This window comes from Sciurus carolinensis, chromosome 2 (assembly GCF_902686445.1).
Source record: "Sciurus carolinensis chromosome 2, mSciCar1.2, whole genome shotgun sequence".
NCBI classification, from domain to species: domain Eukaryota; kingdom Metazoa; phylum Chordata; class Mammalia; order Rodentia; family Sciuridae; genus Sciurus; species Sciurus carolinensis.
In genome coordinates, this window is record NC_062214.1 from 174547222 (window position 1) to 174560587 (window position 13366).

The 13366-nt window shown below is 50.3% G+C and overlaps 1 protein-coding gene across 2 annotated transcripts in view; it reads left to right on the plus strand.

The window, feature by feature from the left end:
• The window catches only part of Esrrb (estrogen related receptor beta), a 161612-nt gene that overhangs the window by 124905 nt on the left and 23341 nt on the right, over positions 1-13366 (plus strand). The window lies entirely within an intron of this gene.

The window sequence follows — 13366 nt, forward strand, 5'->3', positions numbered from 1 at the left end:
AGGAGTTCCAGAGGGGCAACGATCACACCTTCCCTGGGGAGGAGGGGCCTCGCCTTCCAGCAAGGACCAGACATGGCTCTCACCGGGCGGATGCGCCCCCTGCCCCCGCGCCCCTCTCCTACCTCGCCTCCCCTCCCTGTTACCTCTTTCTCCTGCGGAGCTGTGCCTCCTAGTATGGCAGCCGTGAACCACGCATGGCTCCTGAGCACTAACTAGGTGATCCAAAGAGTGTTCTGCACATGGTTTTCAGAGACTTAGGATGATAAAAAACAGTGTAAAATGTGGTAGTGGTTATTTAAAAAAATCGATTGCATGCAGAAATGATAGTATTTTGATTCATTGGGTTAAATAAGACATTTCTGAAATTAACATCATGTGTTCCCCCCCTCCTCTTCCTCCTCCTCCTGTCTGTGGGGAGGTGGGGTGCTGGGGATTGAGCCCAGGGCCTCACACACACATACTGGGAAAGCACTCCACCAGAGGTACACCCCAGCCCTTTATTATTTTATTTTGAGCTAGGGTCTTGCTAAGTTGCCCAGTCTGGCCTCGGACTTACCATCCTCCTGCCTCAGCCTCCTGGGTGCTGGGATCACAGGCGTGTGCCACTGTGCCAGCCACTTCTGTTTTCCTTAATTGTGGCTCCTAGAAAATAAGATGGCATGGCTCATGTGGACAGCTGCTCTAGGGCCCCTCTCCTCATTTCCCTATGGATCGGCTCAGTGTGGTAAAGCTGGAACCAGCTGGGGACGTGGAGTGTTGTGTCTGTGTGTTCATCCCCTTCTCAGCTTCCAAGGGGAGCCAGTGGATGTTCTTACAGAATTTATGGGCCTTGGGATCCTTCTAGAAGGCAGGAAGAGCGGTGTGTGTGTGGAGGATCAGGAGGGGCTGGCAAATAGAGAAGGGACCTCTGGGACGCAGGCGGGGATCAGTGCTAGGGAGCCAGCACAGTCTCTCAGGCTTGGGGTGCTCCTCCCATCTCTTCTCCCAGTGCCTTCTGGAGAAGAGGGCCTGAATTTAAGATGCCTCTTTAGTAAGGAAACTTGGACCTTCATGTGTTGTAGAAATTGGGAGCTCCCCCAACTTCTGTTTCTGTTCCAGGTCCCCCCACTTCACCTAGGCTCACCCCGGCATCTGTACCTGTAAAGCAGGAGCTTTTGAAGTCCATCCTCAATTACCCCATTGGGTCTGCACAGCACACTGGCCTTTAAAATGCAGGCTTGCTCATTTGTCCCTTCATTCATCCCTTTGTGATGGAGAGGGCCACTCCACTCTCAGATACAGGCAGCTAGTTTGTTGGGACTCTGCATCGGAAACAGCTTTCTTTCTAGGTTAAAACTGGGCTGTTAGACCTGTCAAAAGACCATACGTTGGTTCATTTTGACCCTGTACAATTTGGTCTTACCAGGGGTATAGGTTGGGACCAAGCTCCTCAGAGCCTCCTGATGTTCCCAAGAGATGAGGCAGGGCCCACGGTCCCACAGAGGCATGCCTTAGCACAGCTCCCTTGATGTCCCCTCTGTGGGACCCTGAGGGTTCAAGCCTTGGAGAGACTCCTCCCTCTTAAGTTCAAGAGATGGAGCTGCCGTCTTGCTCTGTAAGCTGGGAGTAAGGAAATGGGATCAGGCTGGGGGCCATATGTCCCAGCTTGTCCCGGCCGGAGCGTGCAGCCTCTGCTTGCTTACAGCACCGGAGGAACCCAGCGCAGAGGGAAGCTGTCTTGTTATCAACACAGCTCTGGATGTTTTTTCCTTTTTGGTCCTGGAGATTGACCCCAGGGCCTCCGTGTACCTTAGGCAATTGCTCTGCCACTGAGCTCCGTCCCTGGCCCTTTTCACTTTTTACTTTGAGACAGGGTCTTGCTAAGTTGCTCAGACTGGTCTCAAACTTGCTATCCTCCTGCCTCTATTTCCTGAGTAGCTGGGATTACAGGTGTGCACCTTGGCACCTGACTCTCTGAATTTTAAGGGTGATAAAATGGGGCCCTGCGGGGATTGGGGTGAGATGGCTTTCCCACCTTCTGTCACATGCTAGCAGGAAGGGAGCTGGGCCCCAGGCCTCCTTCCTCTGTGCTGTCTGCCTGCCCCTCCCCTGTGGCAAAGGTCAGGGAAAGCAGCTGCCCACTAGAAATCCCTGGACTGCTGCAGAGTTGGCTCAACCGTCGTTAGGGGCCGTCCAGTGCTGGGAAGAGAGGGGGGACACGTTCTAGGTACCCGGAAAGGGGAGATGACGGGAAGGATTCGCTGCTGGCAGGATGGGGTGGCTGAGCTCAACTGGTGGCCAGCAGCACTGAGACACCTGGACAGGCACTTGGAAGAGAAATGGGATGGATGTCCTGAGTCCCACGACGAGGGCGTGGGGGGTCCTGGGAGGATGCAGGCTAAGCCCCATGTTGACTGCTTCCCCCTAAATAAAGAACCCTGATGGCCTCCACCCAGGGGGGCAGCGGAGTCTCCCCTGGCCGATGTGCTGAGCCCGAAGAGCCCTGCTAAGGAGCCCTGCCTGCAGGAGGAAGGGACAGTCCCAGAACACTGCCCTCCCCCAGTGCTGGCAGTTCCAAGTCCAAAAGACACAAAGGCTGCTGCGGTGGAGCAGGCAGAGCCTGGCTGAGCGTGTCCCCGCGGAGCCCTGGAGAGATCCTGGGATCTGAGGCTCCGCGGGGACTGGTCCCCTGAGGAGGAGCGGGCCGCTTTCGGGAACCTGGGTCCCTGCCAGGTAGAGGCCTTGGCAGCATGGGGGCTTCTGCTTTTGTTTGGAGGAGTTCCTCCTGGCCCAGCCCGGGGAACCAGCCGGGGTTCCCGCCTCCCTCTGTCTGCCCTCAGCCTCCGACTTGACTCTGAAAGGCACACTTGACCTTTCCCCAGGACTGCTCCTGTTTGGGGGTGTCGGGGTCCCTCGGGCTTACAGCAAAGCCGAGTGTGAGGGCCAGCAGACGCCTGTCCCTCTCACCCACACATCCGGACCTCTTCCCTCCTCACCCAGCACTGGAGGTGTCTCTTCCGACGTTCGCTCTCCTCAGTCATGATTTAGGGGCCCCAGCTATTACCTGGAAGTGGTCATGTGTGGCTTCCTCCCTCGTAGGGGTCTAAGCCTGTCAGATGACTCAGCGTGTGAGGACCAATCTGCGTCCTGTGTGGCTTTTGCCTTCCCTCTGCACAGCCTTGGGACACCACAGCAGAGCAGGCTGTGGAACACAAGTGACATCCATAGTTCTTTCTTTAAGCAAACCTGGTGTATAGAAATCTGTGTTTTCAGGGTAAAAAGTATTTTTCTCTCTTTTCTTTTCTTCCTTTTTTTTTTTTTTGAAGTATTTGGAATTGAACTCAGGGGCACTCTACCACTGAGCTACACCCCAGGCCTTTTTATTTTTCTCTCTTTTTATGTAGAACCTGAACACAAACTCTGAACCCGAAGCCTGCGTCCTTTCTGCCGGTCTCAGGCATTCTCGCTGTGTAATGGTATTCTCAACCCATGTGCCTCTGTTTCTTCACCTGTACAACAGGGATGTTGATACCTGCTGTCCATCCCCTAGGGAAGCTTAGAATCCGATGGGACAGCTCCTTGGCAAAACCCACTGCTTTGACTGGTCAGCTCCCCAGAAACATTCAGATAGTGTTTGGTCCAAGGGAGCCTCGTTCTCGCTCGACTTTCCAGCAGCCGGCCCCGTGTGTCCAGTGAAGGAAACTGGTGTCCAGCTGCCCTGATTTTTCATCCTGGATTTGCTGGTGGGGAATCTTAGAGGGTGGTGTTATCCTGGGTTGGCCCCCTGGTTCTAGAACCGGGATGGGAGGGTCCACTGACAGGTGAGCTCGTTCCGGTCTGGCTAGGGCATGGAGGGACTCAGCCTCCCACCCAGAAGAGCCCTGGAAAACAGAACCGTTTTCTATGTTTCACAGGGGCTCCCCAAGCCCTCCGCACTGGGATTTCAGCACGCTCAGTCATCAGCTTGTCCCTGTGAACTTCACCTTCTCCTCTCCTGACTTCATCTCCCTCGCCACCAACCTCCTGGGCTGCTCCATTTCCTCCCCCGCCCAGCCCCTGCCTGCCGTTCCCCAAGTGTTTTCTAAAAGATATTTGATTTCAGGGAGAGTTGGGCTGACATCCATGCAATCTGCTCCCACTCTCTCTCTTTGTGCTTGTTGGGAAGGCGGAGGGCTCCTCCAGGGATTCTGGGTAATTGGGTTAGTGGCCAGCTCATGTCAGGAAATTAAAAGGAGGCCCTGATCAGGTTCCTGCTGCATGGGATTTAATGGCTTTGTATTTATAGAGCATTCTGCCTCTAGCCCTTGCCAGAAATACCACTTTTCTGGCCCTTGAATGAAGAAAGGGAATGAGAGATGACTTGTCTTTAAAAATTCTTTTTCTTTTCCAAAATACATTAGTGTTTTGAAACAAACCAACTCTCCGGAACTTCAGAATAGTATTGAACAACAGCTGGAGAACTCTAGTGTATGTTTGTATCCCCCCAAACTACTTTCCATCTGAAGCACATCACCTCCTCTCTGGATCACCGGATCTTCTCATGTGCCCTGAAGCGCTGGGCCACGCAGGCACAGTGACCCCTGGCCGGAGAAGTCAGAGGGCTGATTCTGCGTTGAATCCTTATTACTGTAACTTGGGGCATTTGACGTTGGATAACAGGCTCATGGTCCTTCGGACCTGGTAGGATCCCAGCTTCACCATTTGCCAGCTTCTTGGGCAAGTTGCTTAAACCTCTGTAGGACTCTGCGCTCCTCCACAGAATGGGGTTAATAATAGTGGCTATTTTCATCTTGTTCCCGTCCTCACCGAAGTCTTAGGGTGGCACCATGAGGTCTGATTTTGGTCATTGATTTGAGATCAATATTCTTCATGTTATAGCATTGATTTTCATATTTTATTTTTAATTGACAAATAATTGTGTATATTTATGGGGTCATTGTGATGTTTTGATCTGGGTATACGTTATAGAGGGTAATGAACGTATCCATCATCTCACCAACTTATTATTCTTTGTGTGGGGAGAACATTAACAAAAATACACTGCCATATGTCACCCTTTGATGAGACTTCCCTTTCCCCAGCCCTCCCTAAAATTGATTTTCTTCTGTGATACAGAAGCAAGTTTTGGATCTCCCATCGCCTCTCTGCACCCTTTGATCTTGCTTCATATTTTCTTCAGAAAATAGAAAGTCAAGTTTCTTACCCCTCCTACCACTGATTCCACAAAACTACTGTTGGTGGGTCCATGATTCTGCCTCCGTTCCTGTTGGAGGAGGAATTTTTCTGCTCCTCTCAAAAGCCATTCCCCTACCCCCACTGGATGTGGTGTTACACATCTGTGATCCCAGCTATTGGAGAGGCTGAGGCAGGAGGATCTCAAATTCAAGGCCAGTCTCAGCACCTTAGCAAGAGTTCCCTCTTGAAGTTTAAAAAGGGCTAGGGTTGTAGTTCAGTGGAAAAGCAGTTACCCAGCATGCAGTAGCACTGGGGGAAAAAAAAATCTCTGCCACTTAAAAAAAAAGAAACAAAAAAAATTAACTATTTTATAAAAAGTAAGAATTTGAGTAGACTTAGAAAAATATAGTGTATGATATCAGGTAGGGTTAGGCTAAGCTTCTGTAACAAAGAGAACTTTTTTTTACCTCTAAAACAATCCAGAAGCATTAAGCAGAGTAGAAATTTAGTTGTCTTTGATTTTGAATGTAATAGTTCAAAGGTCACAGGTGATCCAGGACTGGCTGGCACTCTGCCATCCTCAGTCTGTGTCTTTCACCTGTGAATCCCATTTTTCTTTTTTTTTTTTTCCATCTCATGACTGGGAGTAAAAGCCTATGTCCAGTCATTTGACGAGCACAGAGTCCTTCCATCCACAGCCCATTGATGGAACCTGGTCACATGACCTTTACCGATCCACAAAGAAGTCTGGGAATTGTAGTCTTCAGCTGGGATACCGTGTGTCCCGCTAAAACTTCGTATGGAAGAAGGGAATAACATACTTTGGAGGACAAGCATTTTTGTGTGTCAAAAATTATGTCAAGACAGACGCATAATCCCAAGTAAATTGGGAGGCTGAGGCAGGAGAATGGCCACGTTCAGCCTCTGCAACTTTTAGCAAGACCCTGCCTCAAAACAAAATAAAAGGGGCTAGAGATATAGTTAAGTGAACCCTAGCTGAGTTAAATTCCTAATAGTGGAAATTATGTATATATGTTTGTGTATATATAAAAATTAATTATATATTAATTATATATATATCTGTATATATAAATATATATATATCTCACCCTTACTTTTTGGGGGGTCCCCCTTGGGCCCTTTTCTGTAGTCATTCCCTTTTCTTCACCCTCAGCAGTAACCACTGTCTTGGATTTCATGTTATTTTTCCTTTTCCTTCCAGTTCTATCATCTCTCTGTATCTCTAACAATATTGTTTTTTAGTTTTAAATGAACTTATCCTGCATATTCTTCTGCATCTTGATTATTTTAGTCTGTCCTGCAGAGATGAAAACTTCTTGTGGCATGTTGCTGTAGTCTACTCATTTTCTTCTCCGTTCAGCAGAAGTCAGTAAATACTTCCGGCTTTGCAGGCCTTAACGTCTCTGTCCTCAGTACTCTGCTCAGCCGTTCAATGGATGCGCAGCACTGTTTCTGTGAACGAGGCAGAGGGCCACGATTGGCCCACAGACCATCTTTAGCTACCTCCCAGGCATCATATGGGTTTAGGAGAGCTTACTTACTTTCTACTGTTGATGGGCATTTGGGCTTCTTCTTCTTTTTTTTTTCTGAGAGCATTATAATTATACATAGGGTTCCTTTTGATAAAATCATACATACCAGGATTTTGATTTCAATACCCCATACATCTCCCCCTTCCCCTTCTCTCCCTCCTCTACTGATTTTCCTTTCACTCCTTTATTGATTTTTGATTGGTACTTTCTACCTGTACATAAAGGGAGAAATCCCCTTTGGTACCTTTCTATGTGTACATAACATGATTCTGTGAGATACATTCCATATTTCTTTCCTTTTCCCTTCCTCCCTCCCTCTCCTTCTCCTTCTCAAGACCCTGATCTTCTCTAATCTTCATGTCATCCAATCCCTTCCCCAACTGCTTTCTTTTCCTTATTTTGCTCCAACTTCCACATATGAGAAAACACGTTCAACCCTTGATTTTCTTTCTTTCTTTTTTTTTTGTGGTGCTGGGGATTGAACCCAGGGCCTTGTGCATGCAAGGCAAGCACTCTGCCACCTGGGCTGTATCCCCAGCCCCAACTCTTGATTTTTCTGAATCTGGCTTATTTCACTTAGCATGATTTTCTCTGTTTCCATCCATTGACTGGCAAACGCCACCAGGGCCTCTGGATTTTTGCTGTTAGAAGTACTGTCCTGAGTGCTTCCTGATTGCTTGCAGTAGGGACTTAGGGGCCGGGAGCAGAAGCACCAGGAACGTGCATCTTCAGCTGAATGGGATGATCCCAGACTGCTCCTGGGGTGGTTGTGCTGATCTATGCTTTTACCACCTGCAGTCAGATGTTCTGGTTGTTCGGTGGTCTCACCAGTCCATTTGATCTTTGCTAGTGTAGGGCAAATGGTATCTTCTGATCACTTTATTCATTTTTCTCATTTATGAGATAAGAATATTTCATGTGTTATTAGCCACTTGAGACCCCTTTCCTGTGATGAGGTTCTTGTCTGAAACCTTCCCCTACTTTTCTACATCTTTTTTCCTACTTGTTATAGAAATTCTTTCCTTTTGGTGGACCTGTGGATTGAACCCAGGGCATTGAACATACTAGTCAAGCACTCTACTGCTGAGCTATATCCCCAGCCATTTTTATTTCTTGAGACAGGATTTTGCCAAGCTGCTGAAGCTGGCCTCAAATGTGTGATTCTCCTACCTCAGCCTCCAGTGTGGCCAGGATTCCAGGTATGCACCTCTGTGCTGGGCTAGAAGTTAGTAATTCTAATAAACTGAGCTTATCAAATTTTTCCTTTGTGGTTTTCCTTTTCTGTCATTTAAAAAGCCTCTTCCTGAGCTGCTCTTGTAAGCATGTTTTCCTATTCTGCCTCCCAAACTTAGGTCTCCATCCTCTGGAGTTGATCTTGACTTTGATGACTGGTCATGCCTCGGTCCACTCTAATCAGGCCTCACTCCTGACCCACCCCTGGTACTGCAGCCTCTGAGTCACCAAGCCTGGTGCTCCTCTGTCTTCCGCTTCCTCGGCCTGAGCTACATTCTCAGCAGCTCCTGTTCCGCTTTGCTTGTGGCTTCTGGGACCACACTTGCCTCGTTTTCTCCTTACCGTGCTAACCATGAGTTTTAGACTTTGCAAACTCTGCCTCTTGCTGCTCTTTACATTTTGGAAGTATTCGGGTCTTGGACTGAGGCCTCTCTAGTGATCAGATGCTAGATACACAGGGTCTCAGTCAGGCCCCAGCCACACTGCTACGCTGGTTATCGTAGGATTCCGGATCTAACGGCGCTCCTGGCATCTCCTCTGGGCCCCCCAGGGACATCGTGATTGAACGTTCTAGAGAGGGACTCTGGGCTGCTACCCCTACCTTCCGCCCTCCCGGCTCCCCTACCCCAGGAGTGGCAGCTCTGTTCCTGTGTTCACATGAAGCCTCTGAGTCATCCTTGACTCCTCTGGGTCGGCGCCCACAGTGTATTTCAGAGTCTCCTGCCTTCCTTCATCTCCAGTCACGCCCTGGTCCAGGCAAGTGCTGGCTTTCTCTTGGACCACAGGACAGTTTCCTTTCTGGACTTGCGATGTCCCTCTTGGTCCTATTTCGTCTAATCCCCAGAGCAGCCATTTCATTTCACATCACCCAGTGGTTCCCATTGCACTTCGAATAAAATCCAGATCCCTTACCCTGACCTCAAAGACCCTGCATGGTCCAGCTCCCCTGGGCCTTCATGTCTTCTCAGTCTCCACCCCTCCTGCCCCTGACTCCTGCCTACTCTGTGTGGCTTGCTTTTTCTTTTTCTTTTTTTCCATTTGAACTGGGGATTGAACTCAGGGGCACTCAACGACCTAGCCATCCCCAGCCACACCCCACTTTTTTTCTTCCTGAGTTGCTTAGGGCCTTACTAAGTTGCTGAGGCTGGCTTTGAACTCGGGATCCTCCTTCCTGAGCCTCCCAAGCCGCTGAAAGCTGAACGTGACTGACTTTTAATCCCCATGCCTGACAAACTCTTTCCTGCCTTAGAACTTTCCTACTAATCCCTCTGCTAGGAAGGCTTTCCCGAAGGCTGTCTCCTTGTTCTTCCAGCCTCAACATGAATGTCATCTTCTCAGAGAGACCTCCCTCTCCTTCCAGGACTGGCTTCTCCGTTTCCTCATTAGACTTTCCCGCCTGATGTTATCTTCGGGCTTGTTTGTTTGGCTCTTATTTACTCTGGCAACTCCTAACATAGTCTTTCTTAATTCAGGCTGCGGGAAGGCCAGTTGCCTTCACTGTGGGCCCTAGGGTGGGTGGGCTACCTGTAGTGCAGGATTGAAGGGCTTCTGGGCAGGACCTGGGATCAGCAGGCAACGGTACCAAGATTGATTGACGGTGTCCATCACAGCCTCGGACATGGAAGGTAGTGGCACAGGGGACAGGTACTAGCCTAGCCGTGCTTGATCTGGCTAAGCTGAGCCTACGTGGTTTTCCCAGGACTGCAGCTGGTAAATGACAGGGCTGGGTGGAACGTCCCATTCCCAGCCTCTGCGTGGCTCCCAGGGCAGCAGGGCCAGTAGCAAAGCCCGCGGCTCCTCCTCAAAGGGAAACGAGGGGCGGCTGGGCTCCTGCTGGGTATGCAGTTTCGGATGCATCTTGCAGTGGGCACGCAGCGATAGGGCAGCTTGTTGAGACACCCTTGAGGTCGGGTAGGTCAGAGGAGAGAGCAGAGTGGGGCCGGCGCTTCCCTGGCGGGCAGAATGCCGGGCTCCCTCCAACCCACCGCAGTGCCCGAGCCCACAGAGCGGTTGCAGGAGCCCCGGAACGTTAGGCGCTAGGTGTGTGTGCTACCCGCCAGGCTCTCCTGCGCGGCTTTTGGGGAGTCAGCCATGAGAAGTGCCACCAGTGTAAGAGTCACCCCCGAAGTCCCCTCCGGAAGCACCGGGCAGAGAAAAGCGTTGAATTAAAACCCAGACCTGGCGCACAATCAGAATCTCTAGAGGCGTTTTGAAGAACCACCGTTGCTGGACTCCTTCCCAGACCTGTTGGCTCAGAACCTCCGAGGGTGAGTCCTCAGGGCTGCGCTGTGCCCAGGCTTTCCAGGGTGTTCTGGTGACGGTGGAGCCTGGGCAACTGCAGGCTCGGGACTAAGGAGGTCGGACTTGGACATCTGTAGATCAAGGTTCACTTCCTCCCTCTGCGTTCCAGGCTGGGTGACCCTGGGCAAGTCACCTGACCTTGCTAGCCCTCCGTTTTCTCCTGGGAAATACAGAACACGGATTCCCCTTCCTCAGCATTGTCACGCAGCTCAGCTGAGAGATGGGTGTGAACCAGCCCCATCAACAAAAGCGCTGCTCGGGTTGATGACCTGAGGCTGTGGAGTTCAGCGGCGGCAGCTGGTTTCTGGATAAGGGGAAGAGAAAGGTTTTGACCATGAATGTTTTGCAAGGTCTGCAGGGATCCTGCCCACCCCCAGCCCCACAGTAGCTCAAGAAGAAGGATGCGGCTCAGGGACCTTTCCTCTCCCTGCTCTGCGGAAACCTTCCCTGTGGGGAGGGACACTGGACAGGAGGGCAGCGCTGGGACAGGCCCCAGGCAGGTGCGGGGCCAGGTGCGGGGGAGATTTGCTCAGTTATTTTTAGCACCTGGGTGTAAAAGAAAGAAACTTAAACTGGCCTTTGCTGCTGCTGCCCCTGCACATTCAGCTATTTTTACTTCTGAAAGACTGGGATCGCATCCAGCGAGGGAGGGAAGACACCAAGAAAGGAGAGGGGTGAGGACAGTGGGAATTATTTTACCTCCATTAAGAAAAAAGTCAGCAGCCTGATCTTATCAAGTCAGCCCGGGGGCATCCGATTCCACAGGAGCTGCTGGCCCTGGATGCTCTCAAGAGCCTGCCCTGGGCTGGGGAGGCCAGCAGCTGGGGCACGGCCTTGAGAGTCTGGGGAGCCAGCTCCCCTCCTCCTAAGGAGTGGGAGCTTCCAGAAGGCCCAGGTCCTCAGTCCAGACCTCTCAAGGTGCCCGGGGCACCAGCCTGGTGAGGCGGCTGTGGGGTTAGAGCAGGTTCGACTCTGTCCTCTGGCCACTTGACTCTGTTGGCGTATTCAACAGAGCCCCTGGGTCAGGCTGTGTTCCCCTGGGAGAGTATTTAACCTCTCTGAGCTTGGGTTGCGTGAGGGTGTCTGTTGTGGCATCTGACCCACCGCAGCTGTAGGTATACGTGGGAATGGGGCCTTCTTCCCATGAGGAGTCATTCACAGAGACTCTACTGCCTTCAACAGGCAGACCAGAGGCAAGAAGGGACTGTTGAGTGCCTGCTGTATACCAAGCACTCTGCTACCTGTTTCATCCTTTTTATGTGGTTCACTTCTACCTGAGAAAGGTGAAGTATTTTCAAAAATGTTCACAGCTTTGTCGAACTACAGTTCACCTATTTAATGTGTATAGTTTGATGGGCTTTGTGGTTTATTACGTTGTCTTTAAAATCGTGGCAAAATGGAGATCACACAAAACTTGCCATGTAGCCAGGTGTGGTGTGCCACGCACCTGCGATCCCAGCTCATCTGGAAGTTGAAGCAAGAGGATCACAAGTTTGATACCTGCCGGGGCAACTTAGCAAAACCCTGTCTCAAAAATAGAGCAGCCCGGGGTCCAATCCCCGGTGCTGCCCCCCGGCCCCCGCCACGCAAAAACTGCCACAGAAGCACCATTGCGGGTGTGGAGCCCAGTGGTGCCCAGGGTGTCCCCAGGGTGTACAGCCTCATCACCGTCTGCTCCTGAAACGTTCCCACCACCCCTCCTGGGGACTGTGCACCATTACTCACTGCTCCCCGGGCCTCTCCCTGTCCCTGCAGTCTGCAGGCTCCTCCTGTCTCTGACTCGGGCCCTCCAGACACTTCATCTAAGTGGTATTTTCCGGGAGTGGTCATCTTATGTCTGGCTGATTTCACTTAATGTTTTTAAGGTCATCCGAGTTCTAGCAAACACCAGAACTTTATTCCTTTTGATGGCTGAATAGTATTCTTTTATTTATGCGTAAATATATACCACTGTTCATCCATCGACTTGATGGCCACCGGTCGTTTCCGCCTTCGGGCTTTTGTGAATAATGCCGAGTGAACGCCGGCACCAGACCTCTGTTCCAGTCCTGCTTTCAATGCTTTTGAGTTCCTACCTGGGAGGGGAGCTGCTGGCTCAGATGTTAATTCTGTTTAGCTTTTTGAGGATCCACCGAACTGCGTTCCACTAATATCTATGCCATTGACTTATTTTCTTTTATTTTTGACAGTGCTGGGGATTCAACCCAGGGCTAATGCAAGCCCTCTACCACTGAGCTACGTATCCCAGCCCACCACTTGGCTTTTATACAAATTTTTTCTTTTCTTCTTCTTCTTTTTTTTTTTTTTTTTGTACTGGGGATTTAACCCAGGGCTGCTTTACCACTGAGCCACATCCTTAGCCCTTTTTATTTTAAATTTTGAGACAGGGTCTTGCTAAATTGCATAGGGCCTTGCTAAGTTGCTGAGACTGGCCTTGAACTTTCGATCCTCCTGCCTCAGCCTCCTGCACTGCTGGCATTACTGGCCTGTGTGCCATCACACCGGCATTTGCTGGTGTTTTTAAAAAGTTTTTAATTAAACTTTTTATTTTGAGATCATCGCAGACTCCCTTGACTTGAGAAGAAATGATACAGAGAGATTTCACGTAGCCTTCACCCGGTTTCCCCCAGTGGTAACGTCTTGCAAAGCTGTTTTACAGTGTGCAACTAGGTATAGTCAAAACAGAAAGCCTTCAAAGAGGAAGTGTTATTAGTGGTAATATTAGTCATAGTGATATCAGCTCACATATATTGGACACATTATTTGCCATCTGTGGTAGTTTAGGTGCTTACATGCATCAGCTCTTTGGGGATTACCTGAGTTATTGTCCCTATGAGACAGGCACTGTCACTACCTGTTTCGCAGGTGAAGAAATAGAAGCTCAGAGAGGTGAAGAAACCTACTCCAGGTCACTCAGGCAGCCAGGACTGGCGCAGGGATTAGAGCCAGATGCTTCCGTTGGACTCATGCCTCTGAGACTTAGGGGCTTCATCACATGGGGCAAAGTGAGGGACTCACTTTGTCGATCCCGGCTCAGCCCAAAGCCTGCATCTGCGCAGTGACTGCCCACCAGTTTTGTATTCATGAAACACTTTAGAAATATTAACTTTTTGACCTGCACAAAT